This window comes from Choloepus didactylus, chromosome 5 (assembly GCF_015220235.1).
Source record: "Choloepus didactylus isolate mChoDid1 chromosome 5, mChoDid1.pri, whole genome shotgun sequence".
In the NCBI taxonomy this organism is placed as follows: Eukaryota; Metazoa; Chordata; class Mammalia; order Pilosa; family Megalonychidae; genus Choloepus; species Choloepus didactylus.
The window spans coordinates 164,405,634-164,419,941 of record NC_051311.1 but is presented as its reverse complement, the minus strand read 5'-3'; the positions used below and the strand labels follow the sequence as shown (position 1 = coordinate 164,419,941).

Here is a 14,308-nt window from a genome sequence, read left to right as displayed (position 1 = left end):
GAGGCTAATAAATGGTGGGGAGCAACTTAGCAGATTAGAGAAGGGCTGAAGCTCGAATGTTCCAGAAAGTGGAGATGTAAGAGTGAAGGTTTTCCAGGGAAACACAACCAATAGAGTGTGTGTGTGTGTGTGTGTGTGTGTGTGTGTGTGGAGAAGAGAGAGATTTATTATAAGGAATTGGCTCACACAACCATGGTGGGGAAGGGTGGGTGAGTGGCAAGGTGTCAAGTCTAAACTCCATAGGGCAGGCTGCAGTGGAGAAGCTGTGATAAAGGTGAGGCTGTTGAGGTGCTTAGTCCAAATTCCCCATGGGAAGCTGACTGGCTGGAAATTCCAGCAAGAATCAGTGTTGAAGTTGGGGCAGAAATTCTTCTTTTGCCCTCCAAAACCCTCAGTTTTAGCTTTTAAGACCTCCGACAGATTGGATGAGGAGACTCCCACATTGCTGGGGGTAGTCTTCTTTGTTGATTGTATGTACAGCCAAAGGATTGTGGATTCAAACCCCATCAATGAAATATCTGCACAGTAACAAGTAGGCCAGTGTTTGACCAAACAACTGGATACCACAACCTAGTCAGATTGACATAGGAAATTAACCATCTCAGGGGGCCAAAAGAAGCCAGCAGGGTCCTGGGGAGAGTCTACCTGGCTCCACAAAATTTTCACCCAGGTATGTACCACCATCTACCCTAGCCAAGAAAGGAGAATGGAGGATTTTCCTTTGGAAAAATTGAATGGCTCAGAGAATAGACTTACAGACGCTGACACTTTGAGGTCCCCACAAAACCACTCATTGTTTCCAATAGTCCCTGTTGGGTAAATATCCTCTGGAAGGCCACCTTACAAGGCTTGGGCCAGCTTGAAGTGTGGCTACCCTTGGATCAGGTAACGTTCCAATCACCTGTGGCCAAAGAGGGCAGGGTCATGGGGCACAGAACCTGGGAGCTCCACAGTGAGGGACATCCTAGCACTTTTCCTTAGCAGGAGGGAACAGTGAGTATGCCAGTTTGTATATATTATGTCACCCAGAGAAAGCCATGTTCTTTAATGCAATCTTGTGGGAGCAGGTTTATTAATATTTTTGATTCAGGTGTGACCTCTTGACTGAATGGTTCCATGGAGATTTGACTCAATCAACTGTGGGCGAGAACTTTGATTAAATTATCTCCATGCATATATGGACCTCGTCCATTCAGGGTGGGTCTTTTTTCCCCCTATCTTTATGCTTTATTATTAGCCCTACAGATGCAGAGGCTCAAAAAATTGAGTATAAACTCAGAATTGTTTCTCTCCACGGAAATCTTTAGTAAAAGGTGAAAGATTTATACAATCTGAAAAGAAACCAGAGTATGGTGGGTCTTAATTAAATCAATGAAATCCTATAAAAAGAGCACATAGATGTAAGGAGCTCAGCATAGCTGAGAATGACATTTTTGAGAGCAGCTGAGAGAGATTTTTGGAGAGATGCTTGGGAGCTGATGCTTAGAGATGCTTAGAGATGCTTGGAGTTGTGGACAGAAGTATGTTTGGAGGTACTAAGCTAAGGATGCACAGGAGCTGAGAGAGGAGATGAAATGCAACCCAGGACCAGCAGGCGCCAGCCACATCCCTTCCCAGTTGACGGAGGTGTTCCAGATGCCATCCTCCATTCTTCAGTGAAGTTGTCCTATTGTTGATGCTTTAGTTTGGACACTTTAATGGCCTTAGGACTGTAACTTTGTAACCAAATAACCTTCCTTTATAAAAGCCAATCCATTTCTGGTATTTTGCATAGCGGCAGCATTAGCAAACCAAGACAGTGAGCATGGCTCGCATTCTAACCCTTAGGCTTTCCAGGCAGATCCTTTAATGTCTCCAGCCACAAATATGTCATCTGGAGAGTGGTGATTTTCATACTCCTCCACCTGTGGCTCCAAGATTGTTCTGATTAAGTGACAGAACAAATGCAAAAGGCCTTTGTGAATCATAAATGCTTTACTCAGTAGTGGTTATAATGACAATTAGGCCTTCTCCTAATATATTGCTTTTCCTTAGGAATAAATCTAATAAGAAATATGCAAGTTCTATATAAGAAAATTACTAAAACTTGCCTGAAGGATATAAAGGCTCTAAATAAGTGGAGCAACATGCCATATTTTTGGGTAAGAGGACTCAATACTATGAAGATGTCAGTTTTCTAAAATGAATTCCAAAATCCACAAATTCAATGCACTTCCAGTGAAATTATCAACAACATTATTTTGTGAAATGGAATTAAAGAGAAAGGGCTGATGGTAAAAAAAAAAAACTCTGTAGGAAAAAAAAGAGGGGATGCTTGCCTCATTTGTATGTCAAAAATGCTAAAAAGTGTAGAAACCAAAAGTATGGTTTTGGCACGGACATAGACAAAGAAAGGCTATGGTGCATGGAGCTATGTACCCAAGAAAAACATGTTCGTAAACTTCATCCTGTGGTGTGTGAGCACTTGTAAATAATACTTTTTGAAGAGGTCACTTCAGTTAAGGTGTGGCCCAGCTGAATCAGGATGGATTTTAATCCTTTTATTGAAGGCCTTATAGAAAAGGTCACAAAGGGGGAGAAAGCCACAGAGGGAGCAGCCAGAAGCTGAAAGTCAACAAATCTGAGAAGCCAGGAGAGGCCGCCATGTGCATTGCCATGTGACAGAAAAGCCAAAGACCAAGGATCACCAGCAATCAGCCCCAGAATGCCGCAGTCTTCAGGAAGAAAACATCACCTTGATGATACCTTGACTGTGGACTTCTCTCAGCCTCAAAACCATGAGCCAATAAATACCCATTGTTGAAGCCAACCAAATTGCATGGTATTTGCTTTGGGTGCCAAGGAAATGTAAACAGATATCAAGCACGTAAGGCAAGGGAAAGCCAAGGCCAAGCCCTGATTGATTCAGCTGGTAAAAGTACAGCGATCCACCTTGACATCCAGATGGATCATTGCTTACGCAGACTGCAAAAGGAAGTGTACCCAAAGATACCAGGTCCCTGGGTCCTTATCCCACACAATGATACAAAAGGTTCTGGGTGCCTGCACTACTAGTTGTGGAACAACCCATTGCTGAGGAACCAATTCTAGACTGCAGCAGAGTAGTTTTCTAGTCTGCATCTATGCCCTGGAGGGTGGGACAGAAAGACCCATACCTCATCAATGTCCAGGAGGCCACAAGGAACACTCCTTACAGCCTCTTGGGAAGATAAAGTTGCTTGGAGGGAGATGGCCTTGGGATGCCCCTCAAAGCCAGCCATCCTTTCATGGTCCAGTGTTCTGCCAAGACTAAGATTGGCCTGTGGTGCCAGCCTTTGCTTGCATGGTGTCTTCGGGAGCCTCCAAGCTGACCAAAGCAGAGCTGCCCCCCCGACAGTAGATAAATAAGGCAATGGAATACAAATTATGGGTGTAGTTACTGTTACAAATCAGTAGAGAACCATCAGGAACCATCCAAGAGAAGCATTTTCACATACCAAATGCCAATATTTCCATGGAGGGCTTGTTAGTAATAGTGAAAAACTGAAACTGTCTCAATAAATAGCTTTATTAGATTCTGCTTTAATTTCCTTGGCTCCTCAACCAAATACCACGAAATGGGTCAGGTTAAACAGTGGGAATTCATTGGCTCTTGGTTTTGAGGCTAAGAGAAAGTCCAAATCAAGGCATCATGAAGCTATGCTTTCTCCCCAACTTTCTTCCCAAAGACCGTGGCATTCTAGGGCTGGCTGCCGGCAATCCTTGTCTTTGGTTTGTCACATGACAATGCACATGGCAGCGTCTCCTGGCGTCTCCGTTCTCTTCCGGGTTCCTTTGATGTTCAGCTTTTGGCCGCTTCTCCATGGCTTTCTCTCACTCTGTCTGTCTGAATTTCATTCTGCATATAAAGGACTCCAGTAATAGGATTAAGAGCCATCCTGATTGAGGTGGGCCACACCTTAAGTGAAGTAACCTCATCAAAAGGTCCTACATACAATGGGTTCACACCCCCAGGAATGGACTGAGTTTAAGAGCATGTGTTGTTGGAGTACATACAGCTCCAAACCGCCACAGACTCCTAACCTCACCTTCGCTGCCCCATGCAGGAACCACATCGCGCACTTGGATCGTGGCCAGCGTGAAGTGAGAAGTGCTGCAACATAAAATGTACACACCAGATTTCAAAGGGTTTTAAGCCAGCAACACCTTGGAAGATCATCTTTGAGCATTTTGCTTCAGCGTTTTCTAAAGTAGCAGCAAAATCAGCCCCAGAACTACAAAGTCCTGCTCCATCCGTGCCAGCAGGCCCACTCCTTCCCGGTGTTTGTGCGGTGAGGGTGTGGGTGGCTGTGTGTGCCTCTGCGGAACTGGATGTGTTCCTGAGCTAAAGGCTCAGGGCCACGGGAGTTGCCTGAGTGAGGGAAGAGGAGACAGACTCTGGGGGATCTTTGTTCTGGAAGCAGTGCCCTCAGCTGGGCCTACACTGGCCAGGGCCAACATTCCTCCAGTTTCAAGGTAGCAGGCAGGGAAGGGAGTGGCAAAGCTCTCCGGTGTGCCCAGGCCATTGGAGAGCCCAATCTGCTTGACCACGCACCCCAAGTTGCTGTGGACCCTTGCTCTTGGGATGTGAGTTTGGAAGACCCTGCCACACTGCCCTGGGAACCGGACAGGTGGGAAACAGACCGGCACAGGCTGCGGCAACACAGCAGCTGAGTGGTTGCCACGGTGACAGAAATGGAGGCGTGCGGCCATCAGTCCCAGTTTTCTGCATGGAAGGTCTAATGACAGGAGGGTCAGGCCTGCGGAGGCCGGAGGGGTGTGAGCTCAGAGGCCCTCCCGGTTACCGTGGCAACTGCAGGGCCCTCTTCGAAGCACAGAAGGCAGGAGAATTCCCCGCTTCCACTTCTGATAGGAGCCGGAAGTGTTGCGCAGTGATCGAGTAAAGGGGGATCAGGTTGGTGCGTGATTACTCAAAAGCTGTCCCCGGGCTGCAGGAAGGGAGAGGGTCTTTTCTGCTGATTCTGTCTGGGGGACAGCAGGGAACACCCAGCACAGCACGCACAGCTCGACACCTCCAGGGGTGGAAAGCCCACTCGTGCGGACAGCTCTGCTCCCCCGGAGCTGACAAATGGCCCTGCAGGGATCAAGCCCTGCCTGAAGAGGCCTGGGCAGAGGAGGGTCCGGTGACAGCTTGGGGACAAGGCGGGAAGTCTGCAACTGAACCTGAAACTCAAAACCCCTCGGAAAGTGGACTGCATTTTTCCAGACGCCCAGGGTGGGCCGTGGTCCTGGGTTAGAAGAGACTTTGGAATATTTCTGCTGGCGAGGACTGTTGGAGAGCACCGAGGGGGTCCCAGCTCACCTGGGCTGGCTGCTATACAAATGCTGGATCACAGAGCCAGGATGGAGAACGCCAAGAAGGAGAAGGTAGCTCGCCAGTCTCTAGGTTTCTAGAAGCATCCGTGTCTCCTCGACTTTCCATGGTGTGGGGAGCACCATGCAAGGCCCCTCAGGATCATATTTTGGGCCCTTTAAGGACGAGCTAGCTGGGAGTAGTTCTTTGTGCTTCTTAGGGCACTGCCTTTTTTAGTGGCAGGGACAGCTTCTTCCGGGTAGCCGGGGTCTTCTCCCCACTGCTTTGGGCTCTGGCCTGTCTCACCTGGAAGGTGGGCTGCTGGTTTAGTCCTGCAGTGGACCTCCATGGGTTGAGGCCAGTGACTAGGGCGTGAGTTCTTAGCTGGTAAAGTTCTCTGCCTGACCTTTAAGACGATACCCCATGGATTTCATGACAGGTCAAGTTGGCCTGGCCTTCCTTGCAGAAACCGCTTGATAAGGAGCTGAGGGTAGTGGCTCCCTGGTGAGGGGTGGAAAGCAATTAGTTTTTCCAAAACAAAGAGAAAGCTAGCTTTCTCTGACCCATCCCTGTGCCCAAGCAGAGACCAGGATGACAGACCTGGGAGCAGGAGCAATTTGCTGAGTAATGTCCGAACAAGAGAAGGATGTAACAACCCCCATCCTTCAAGCTGGGGCTGGGGTAGTGTAGAGCCAGAGAAGATGCAGCTAAGTGAGTGAGAATGCAGAAACTTGGGGTGTGCTTTCCTCCTTCCATGTGTGGCAGTCTCTTGCTTCTCATCTCGTCCTTCGTGTGGAAGGACAAGGTCAGCATAAATCCAGGGCTGGTTCTGCTTCTGACGGAGCTGGTAATGTTGGGAGGAAAACAACTGACTGGCGTCAGAGGCACGCACAGTCGCCTGCAGACGGGCAGGCCCGGGCCCCGCCAAGTACCGTGACTATTTGGCACTGGATGGTACAGTGGGAATTTGGGTGGGAAATTCTGCCCAAAGGGGCTGCGTGAGCTTGCCTGGGGAGAAGGAAAGCCTTGTCTTTGGTTGGCGCAAGCAGGAAGACTGCTTGGAGACAGTGAGGCTGCAACCTCTGGACTGCTGTGGAGAGCTGATGCTGTCCCCAGATGGGGAGAGAAAGCACGGTGCCTATGTGAGCGTATGCATGAGCACGTGTGTGTGGGTGCATGTGTGTAAGCACATATGTGAGCATCTGAGTATATGCATGTATGAGTCTGTGCCTGTGTGAGCACATGTGTGCCTGTGAGTGTGTGTGTTTGTGCACATGTGAGTGAATGTGCACATGCCTGAGTGCACGTGAGTGTGCATGTATATGTGAGTGAATGTGAGTGCACCTAAGTGTGTGCATGTGTATGTGTGAATGAATGTGTGTGCATGTGTCAGTGAATGTGTGTGCTTGTGAGTTTGTGTGTGTGTGCGAGTGAATAAATGTGTGTGCACTTACGTGAGTGTGAGCAGGAATGCAGGGTCCCGAGCCTCGATCAGGTGAGGTGCCCTGAGAGCAGAGGGTGCCGTCCTGTGTGTCCCAGGCTTCCGGGGAAGAGGCAGCCCTCAGGGAGATCATTAAAACACTCAGTGTGTCTCTGGGGGAGGCCGTGGTGTCTGGGCAAACCTCGGAGGCCCAGGGGGACATCGGCAGGGAGACCCTCCGTGCTCCAAGCAGCCAGGCCCCCACGCCCACGCTCTGCACCTGCCCCGGGGCCCTGAGCAGGCGAGGGAGCAGACACACAGCCAGTACTCCAAGTGACAGGAGAGGGGCACGACAGGCTCCTGGCTTCCCTCCTGGTGTTTTGGCAGAACTGCCCTGATTCCACACTGAGGCAAAAGGGATTACGCTTGCTTTTGAAAGCCTTCCAGGAAGCCGATGCCCATGGCCAGGAAAGTCGCCACCCATGTCCTTCTGTCCCCACAACGGGGCACACCTGTCCAGTCCCTCCTCTGTGCCTTCAGCCCCCTCAGGAGTGGGCTCCACCCTCCACCCACTCTCTTTAGCCAGGATCCGGGCTCCCTTGACTTGCAGCCTCCCTTGGCCACTCACTTCCCTCCCCTGCCCGTAGTACTCTCAAACCCTAGTTCCCTCAAACCCTAGTTCCCTCTCAGTCCTCTCCCATCCCACAGCAGCCGGAGCTCCCCAGGCCTACATCGGGTCTTGTCAGCCCCACACTGAAAAGCTTCCCCATGGAAGGAAGGTTTATATATATATGTATATATATATCCTACAACTTGCCATTTTAACCATTTTTAAGTGTGCATTCTACTCAGTGGCTTTAATTGCTTTTACATGTTGTACTACCATCACCATCATCCATTACCAAAACTTTTTCATCACCCCAAACAGAAACTCTGCACCCATTAAGGAATAATGTCCTCTTCCCCACCCTCATCTGCACAGCTCTGGGAGCCTCTAATCTACTTTCGGTTTCTATGAGTTTGCTTATTCTAGATATTTCATGTAAGTAGACTCATACAATAATTATCCTTTTGCGTCTGGCTTATTTCACTTAACATGATGTTTTCAAGGTTCACCCACATTGTAGCATGCATCGGAACTTTGTTCCTTTTTACAGCTGAGTAATATTCCGTTGCACGGATAGAAGACATTTTGTTTATCCATTCATCTGTCGATGGACACGTGGGTTGCTTCCACCTTTTGGCTCTTGTGGATAATACTGCTGTGAGCATTGACCTACAAGTATCTGTTCGAGCCCCTGCTTTAAATTCTTTTGAGTATTGTTTTAGTTTCCTAGTCTGCTCAAGCAAACAACGTGCAAAGGGATGGCTTAAACGATGGGAATTTAATGGCTCACGGTTTTGAGGATAGAAAAAAAGTCCAAATCAAAGTGTCATCAAGGTGATGTTTTTTTCCCCAAAAATCGTGAGCTTCTGGGGCTGGCTGCTGGTGCTCCTTGGTCCTGGGCTCCTCTGACACATGGCAATGCACGTAGCGGCCTCTAGATTTCATTGATGTTCAGCCTCTGGCTTCTCCCTCGGTGGCTTTCCCTCTATGTGTCTCTGAATTTCATTCTCTTGTACAGGAATCCAGTAACAGGATTAGGTGAGCCACACCTTAACTGAAGCAGCCTCATCAAAAGGTCCTACTTACAACAAGTTCACACCCACAGGAATGGATTAAGTTTAAGAACATGTTTTTCTGGGGGTACATACAGCTCCAAACCACCACAGGCATAAACCTAGAAGGGGGATTGCCAGGTCATATGGTAGTTCTGCGTTTAACTTTTTGAGGCACAGCATAAACTTCTTGGCATCAACCAAGGGCCCTGGTGATCTAGCCTCTGGCCACCTCCTGTCATGATTTATTTTATATTTTTTATTTTATTTTATTATTTTATTCCTAAAGGACAGCCAGTATTCCCATCCCCAGTTCCTGTGTAGGCCATCTTTAATTATAAACCAACTGTTTATAAAAGCCACTCTATTATGTACTATTATGTACTGAATTCCAATCAATATGTATCTGGCACTGTGTTCTGTGCTACTCCATCTTTCTATTCATTCATTTCTGTTCCAAACACATAAAATTGCTTAGTCACTCTAGTTTTCTTACATATCTTGTTGTAGTGAGGACAAGTTGTACCACTGTCCTGCCTCACACTTCAAGGGTTTTTTCTTCCCCTTAAACTTTTTTCCTGAAGCTTTTTATTTTGAAACAATTTCAAGCTTTTCAGACAGTTGCAAAAATAATGCAAAACCCATACAGATAATTCCAACATAAACACCACCCCCCAGATACCAAGATTCACTAATTTTGACATTTTGCCATGTTTATTTTATCCTTCTATTTATCCATCTGACAACCAATCTGTCTGTCCATCCATCTATCCATCCATCCATATCTATCTATCTATCCATCTTTCTATTTATCTATCTTCCCTAAGCATTTGAGAGTAGGTTGTAAACAACATGCACTTTGAGCACTTAATTCTTCCACGTACATTTTCTAAGAACAAAGATATATACTATGTTCTAGTCATAGTAGATTTTTAATCAGCAAAATAATGATGATTATTTGTATTGTTATTATTACTGACAGTGGGTTTAACATTGCTATAAAGCTTCCAGTCTATTCTTCACTTTTTTCATCTGTCCCAATAATGCCCTTTAGGGCCTTTTCTCCTCCATGATTAGATTCCATCCAGGATCGCATACTGTGTTTAATTGTCATTGCCTCTTTAGTTGATTTTTTTTTTTTAAGTGGGGAAGCATATATAGAACATAAACTTTCCCAACTCAACCACTCTCAGGCATCACCTTTCAGTGTTTTAGAACTGTTCTCAGCTTTTCTTGCTCATTTACTCTCTCAGATGACATTTAGACTCATCAAGTTCGCTGAGAAGTCCCACTGAGGTTTGGATTCAGGAGAGTGAGACTTCTCTGCCAGGAATATAAACAACTTCCAGTTTATTCAGATTTTCTTTTTTTGTCTTCCAATAAAGCATCACAATTTTATCTCTTCGGGTCTTGGACTCTCTTTTCCAAGAGAGTTGAGGTCATGGCCTGGCATTTTCTTTTAATCTGGTGAGAAAGCTCCTCTTTACATCACAGCACCGTCACTGCTGGAGAGCAGGGGTTGGTCTGGCTGGATCGTTGCTTATCTCCAACCCCAACCCTCCCACAGGACGCTCAGCCAATGTCTGCTAGACACCTCCCAGCAGGCTCTGAGCCAGCTCCTGGGATGGGCTGCACTCAGAGCCAGCAGGAATTGTCTGCGGGTGCTTGTGCCCTGAGGGCAGAGAGGGGCACAGAGAAGCAGAGCAGTTGAGCCTGGGATGGGGCAGAGGGGCTCCGGGAAGGCTCAAGGGGAGGTGGCTAGGAGAAGGGCCCCCAGAGTGGGAGCATCTGGGAATAGAGTGGCTCTGGGCAGCCAGGTCCAATGAAAGGCAACAGGGACTGTGGGAAATGGGAAGCAAGAGAGAGACAGTGGGCTGGAGCAGGATGAGGGGTCTGCAGTGCCAAGAGCATCCTGCCAGGCAGGTGGTCATCTGCCCCTGGGGTCACCCTCACCCAGCTTCCCCAGGTCCCCAGTTCGGAGCTGTCTTGGACCTTCTCTTGAACACCACCCTATCCTCTATTCATGTAGTCCTGTTCAATTCATCTCATCTCTGGTCCCACAGCTGCCCACAAAGCCAGACTGTACCTGGTCCCAGCCAGGATGGCTCTACAAGTCTCCTTGCTAGTTTTCCTGGCTCCAAGGAGGAGGAGATCTAGCTGAGAAGACAGGTGGACCCTTGGGCCTATCAACCTCTGGGTTACTCCCTTGCACCTTGGGGGCCTGAGGCAGGGTCCAACTTTTCAGATGTGAACTCTGAAGCCCAGAGAGGCCGAGTGATGTGTTCAAGGTCACACGGGTTGCTGGTGTCCCAAGTGTATGCTTCCCTCTGATGCAGTGGGCTTTGCGGGTGCAGGACCAACATTTGGGGAGGGCAGGTGCCCAAGGTGTCACCTGCTGGCTCCAACCCCAGCTCCCTGCTGGGGACCTGTGGGACTTAGGCTTTCCTGTCCTCCCCTTCCTCATCTGTAGAAGGATATAAGACCAGCATGGCTTCATAGGATGGGTGTAAAGACTTCTTTGCAGGTATGGATAGAAGGTAATTAGGATAAGGAATTACAGGTAATGGGAGAGGACATGTCTTTGATGCTCAGTGTGGTGTTATATGGACTACAACTTTCCATGCCCCTACTCGGTTTGAGCAGAGAAAGGAGCAGCCACATTCCAGATCTAAAGCCTGTGCTTGCTGGATCCTTAGCAGAGTCTGATTTTCTGCCTCCTTCTGTTCTTTCCTCTCGTGTTTCTTGGTCAACTGCCTGAGCAGTGGCCAGACCTGAGCCCCTCACAGTCTCAGCAAAGCATGAGCCTGAGCACTGAGCCCTGAACCCTGGGCTGTAACCTAGAACCTTAGCCCTGAGACTGAACCTCAGCCCTGAGCTTGAGCCTGAGCCTGAGCCCTGAACCTAAGCCCTGAGCTCTGAGTTTTGAACCTGAGCCCTTAGCCCTGAGCCCTGAACCTGAGCCCTGAGCCTAAGCCCTGAGCTCTGAGCCCTGAGCCTGAGCCTGAGTCCTGAGCCTGAGCCCTGAGCCTGAGCCTGAGCCCTGAGCCCTGAGCCCTGAACTTGAGCCCTGAGCCCTGAGCTCTGAGTTTTGAGCCTGAGCCCTGAGCCCTGAACCTGAGCCCCGAGCCTAAGCCCTGAGCCCTGAGCCCTGAACCTGAGCCCTGAGTCCGAGTCCTGATCCTGAGCCCTGAGCCTGAGCCTGAGCCCTGGGCCCTGAACCTGAGCCCTGAGCCCTGAGCCTAAGCCCTGAGCTCCGAGTTTTGAACCTGAGCCCTAAACCCTGAACGATGAGCCCTGAGCCTGAACCTTGAGACTTGGGCCTGAGCATAAGCTCTGAGCCTGAGCCCTGAGCCCTGAGCCTAAGCCCTGAGCCTAAACCCTGAGCCTTGAGCCCTGAACCCTGAGCCTAAACCTTGAGACTTATGCCTGAGCCTGAGCCCTGAGCCTGAGCCCTGAGCCCCGAGCCCTGAGCCTGAGCCTGAGCCCTAAGCCCTGACCCTAAGCTCTGAGCCCTGAGCCCTGAGTCCTGAGCCCTGAGCAGGCTCCTGTGGCTTGTCATCCTGGAGCTTGACCGAGCTTGCTGTGTGGTGCTGAGAGTGGAGGATCCCTGCAAGGCAGCTCCTCTCCCCTCTGCAGGCTGAGCCAGCTGCTGGCCCTAAGCCCAACCCAGGCTCCTTTCTGTCGTGTCTGGACCAAATGGGCTCTCCCACCCCAGCCTGTGGAAGTGAAGACAGACTTGCTATGCCAGCTCACCTGCCCACTGCTCCATCCCTGCCCTGCTCAAGTGCATTTGCTTTTCATCACCCCACAGAGCAGGCAGCAAAAGACATGGGCAGACACGCTCCCACCCTGAGGACCAAAGTGGGTTTCTGATTATGAGCAGATCCATCCCTAGCCCCAAGGGAGGACAGGGTGGGCAGGGATAAAGAAACCCCTCAACACAGTTCCCAGAATCACAGAAGTGAGCTGGGCATGTGCAGAGAGAAGGTTCCCATCCCTCTATCAAAAACTCATCCTCTCCTCTCAAGCCCTGACCTCCTCTGGGGAAGGAGTAGCTCCCTCATCTGTGAGTGGGCTTTGCTCCCATGGAACTTGGCTCAAACCTGGCTCCTCCGATGCCCAATTCATGGCCTTTAGCAACTTCAAAATCTCTCCAGGCCTCAGTGTCCTCTTTTGCAAAATCCCGGACCTGAGGGCTGCCGTGTGAGCCCCTATATCCTATCACCCCTGGCTGTGACATCATTCACCCCCAGAAATGCTGAGATGAACCCAGTCACCAGTCCCCCTGGCTCTACTCAGGCGCAGGCCCATGGCTCTCCAGGCCCCTTGCCTCCCACCAGAAGTCTTACTGAGGATGAAATGTGAACTGAGAAAGCTGTGCCCATGGGCACACAGGTCAGAGCCTGCAAGGCTGGGACCCGGATGCACACGCCAAGCCTGGAACAGCTGGAGACTCCCCACCTCCACCCCGCTGCAGGTGGCAGCAGCAGCTGGCCACGGCTTCCACAGGAACAAGTCTGAATGTCTGGGAGACGCAATTACCTAGCTCCACATTTATCTGCACAGACACTTTCATGCACGTGGTAGTCGTGGGAGCGTATGAGTTTCTTCTCAGCACATCATCTCCTTCTCTGACTCTGCTGCCGTCCTCTTCCATCTTTCCATTCTATCGCGTCCACCCAGACAATCCCCAGGATAACCTCCCCATGTCAAGGTCCTTAACTTAATCCCATCTGCAAAGTCCTCTTGTCATGTAAGGACACACTCGCAGTTTTGCAGATTCAGCCATCTTTGGGGAACATGACTCTGTCTGCTGCACCAGCCCACCCACCCATCCCAGCTGTGAAGACATTCCTAACCCCCCCACCATAATCCTGCTCTACACTTTGGCTCACTTAAGTTTGAGGACTTTTTTTTTTCTGCAATAGATCTCCCTCCCCTCTTTTAATCAAATTCTTGCCCTAAAGTCTTAAAAAAGCAGACCACATAGAAGCGTCCCCATCCTCTTACAGGGCAACACTGGGACTTTAAAAAGGAGGCAGGTTGGAGTACAGATCTGCTCAGGGCCACAGCCTGAGCCTTTTCACACCTTCCGGAGCTTGGGTAAGAGCCCCTGCATGGTCAAGTGGAGGGGCACGTGTGCAGCATGCAGCAAGGACCTGAAAAGGGCAGGGTCTTACTGGGACCAGCACATAATGGACAAGACGGAACACAAAGAGCCAGGGTAGGCTGCGCTTCTGAGTACCGAGAAGATGTGGAGCCAGTCATGGGATCCACGGCCACAGCCTCCTTTTCTAATCCTAGCTTTCCAAGAGGATTGGCCAGAGGGGCTGGGAGGGAAGGGGTGTTGTTGGCAAGTGCTGCGGAGGGGCGGCAGGGACAGTCTGAATTTATGTGAGGGCTGTGGGGCAGGAAGAGGACTCAGGAGTGGGCACGTGGGGTCCAAACAGTCGCAGCAGCACAGCGGTTGGGCTGCTCCACAAGAACCACCTGACTTTGGGGTACAAGGGTTGGCTATCCTGCTAGAACCATCTGACTTTGGAGTGCAGGGGTTGGGCTGTGCCATGAGAACCACTTGGCTTTCCGGCACAGACCAAAAACAGCCACTGGCCAGAGGAGCCCTAACTTCTTGCTTGTGAAGCTGAAGGGGCAGCCTTGCCAGTGCCCACCTCCCTCTCCTCTCACACACACAGCTCTTCTAAGCTCTCTGCTGACCCAGCGAGAAGGGACTGTTAGACGCATCCAGTCACCCTTCCTTCCGACATAGGTGTATGCCCTCCCATCACACTGCCTGGTAGAAATACAGTGAGAGCACATGCCTTTTTTTTTTTTATTTTTATTGGGATTGTTCAGATACTATACAATTAACCAAAGATCCAAAGTGTACAATCAGTTGC

The 14,308-nt window shown here is 49.8% G+C and overlaps 1 non-coding gene across 1 annotated transcript; it reads right to left on the bottom strand.

Moving 5' to 3' along the window:
- Window positions 1-1,235: 1,235 nt before the first annotated feature.
- Window positions 1,236-1,351, bottom strand: LOC119535621. The gene has a single exon (XR_005217236.1). It is a non-coding gene; the product is annotated as a U5 spliceosomal RNA (small nuclear RNA).
- Between the last annotated feature and the right edge of the window lie 12,957 nt (window positions 1,352-14,308).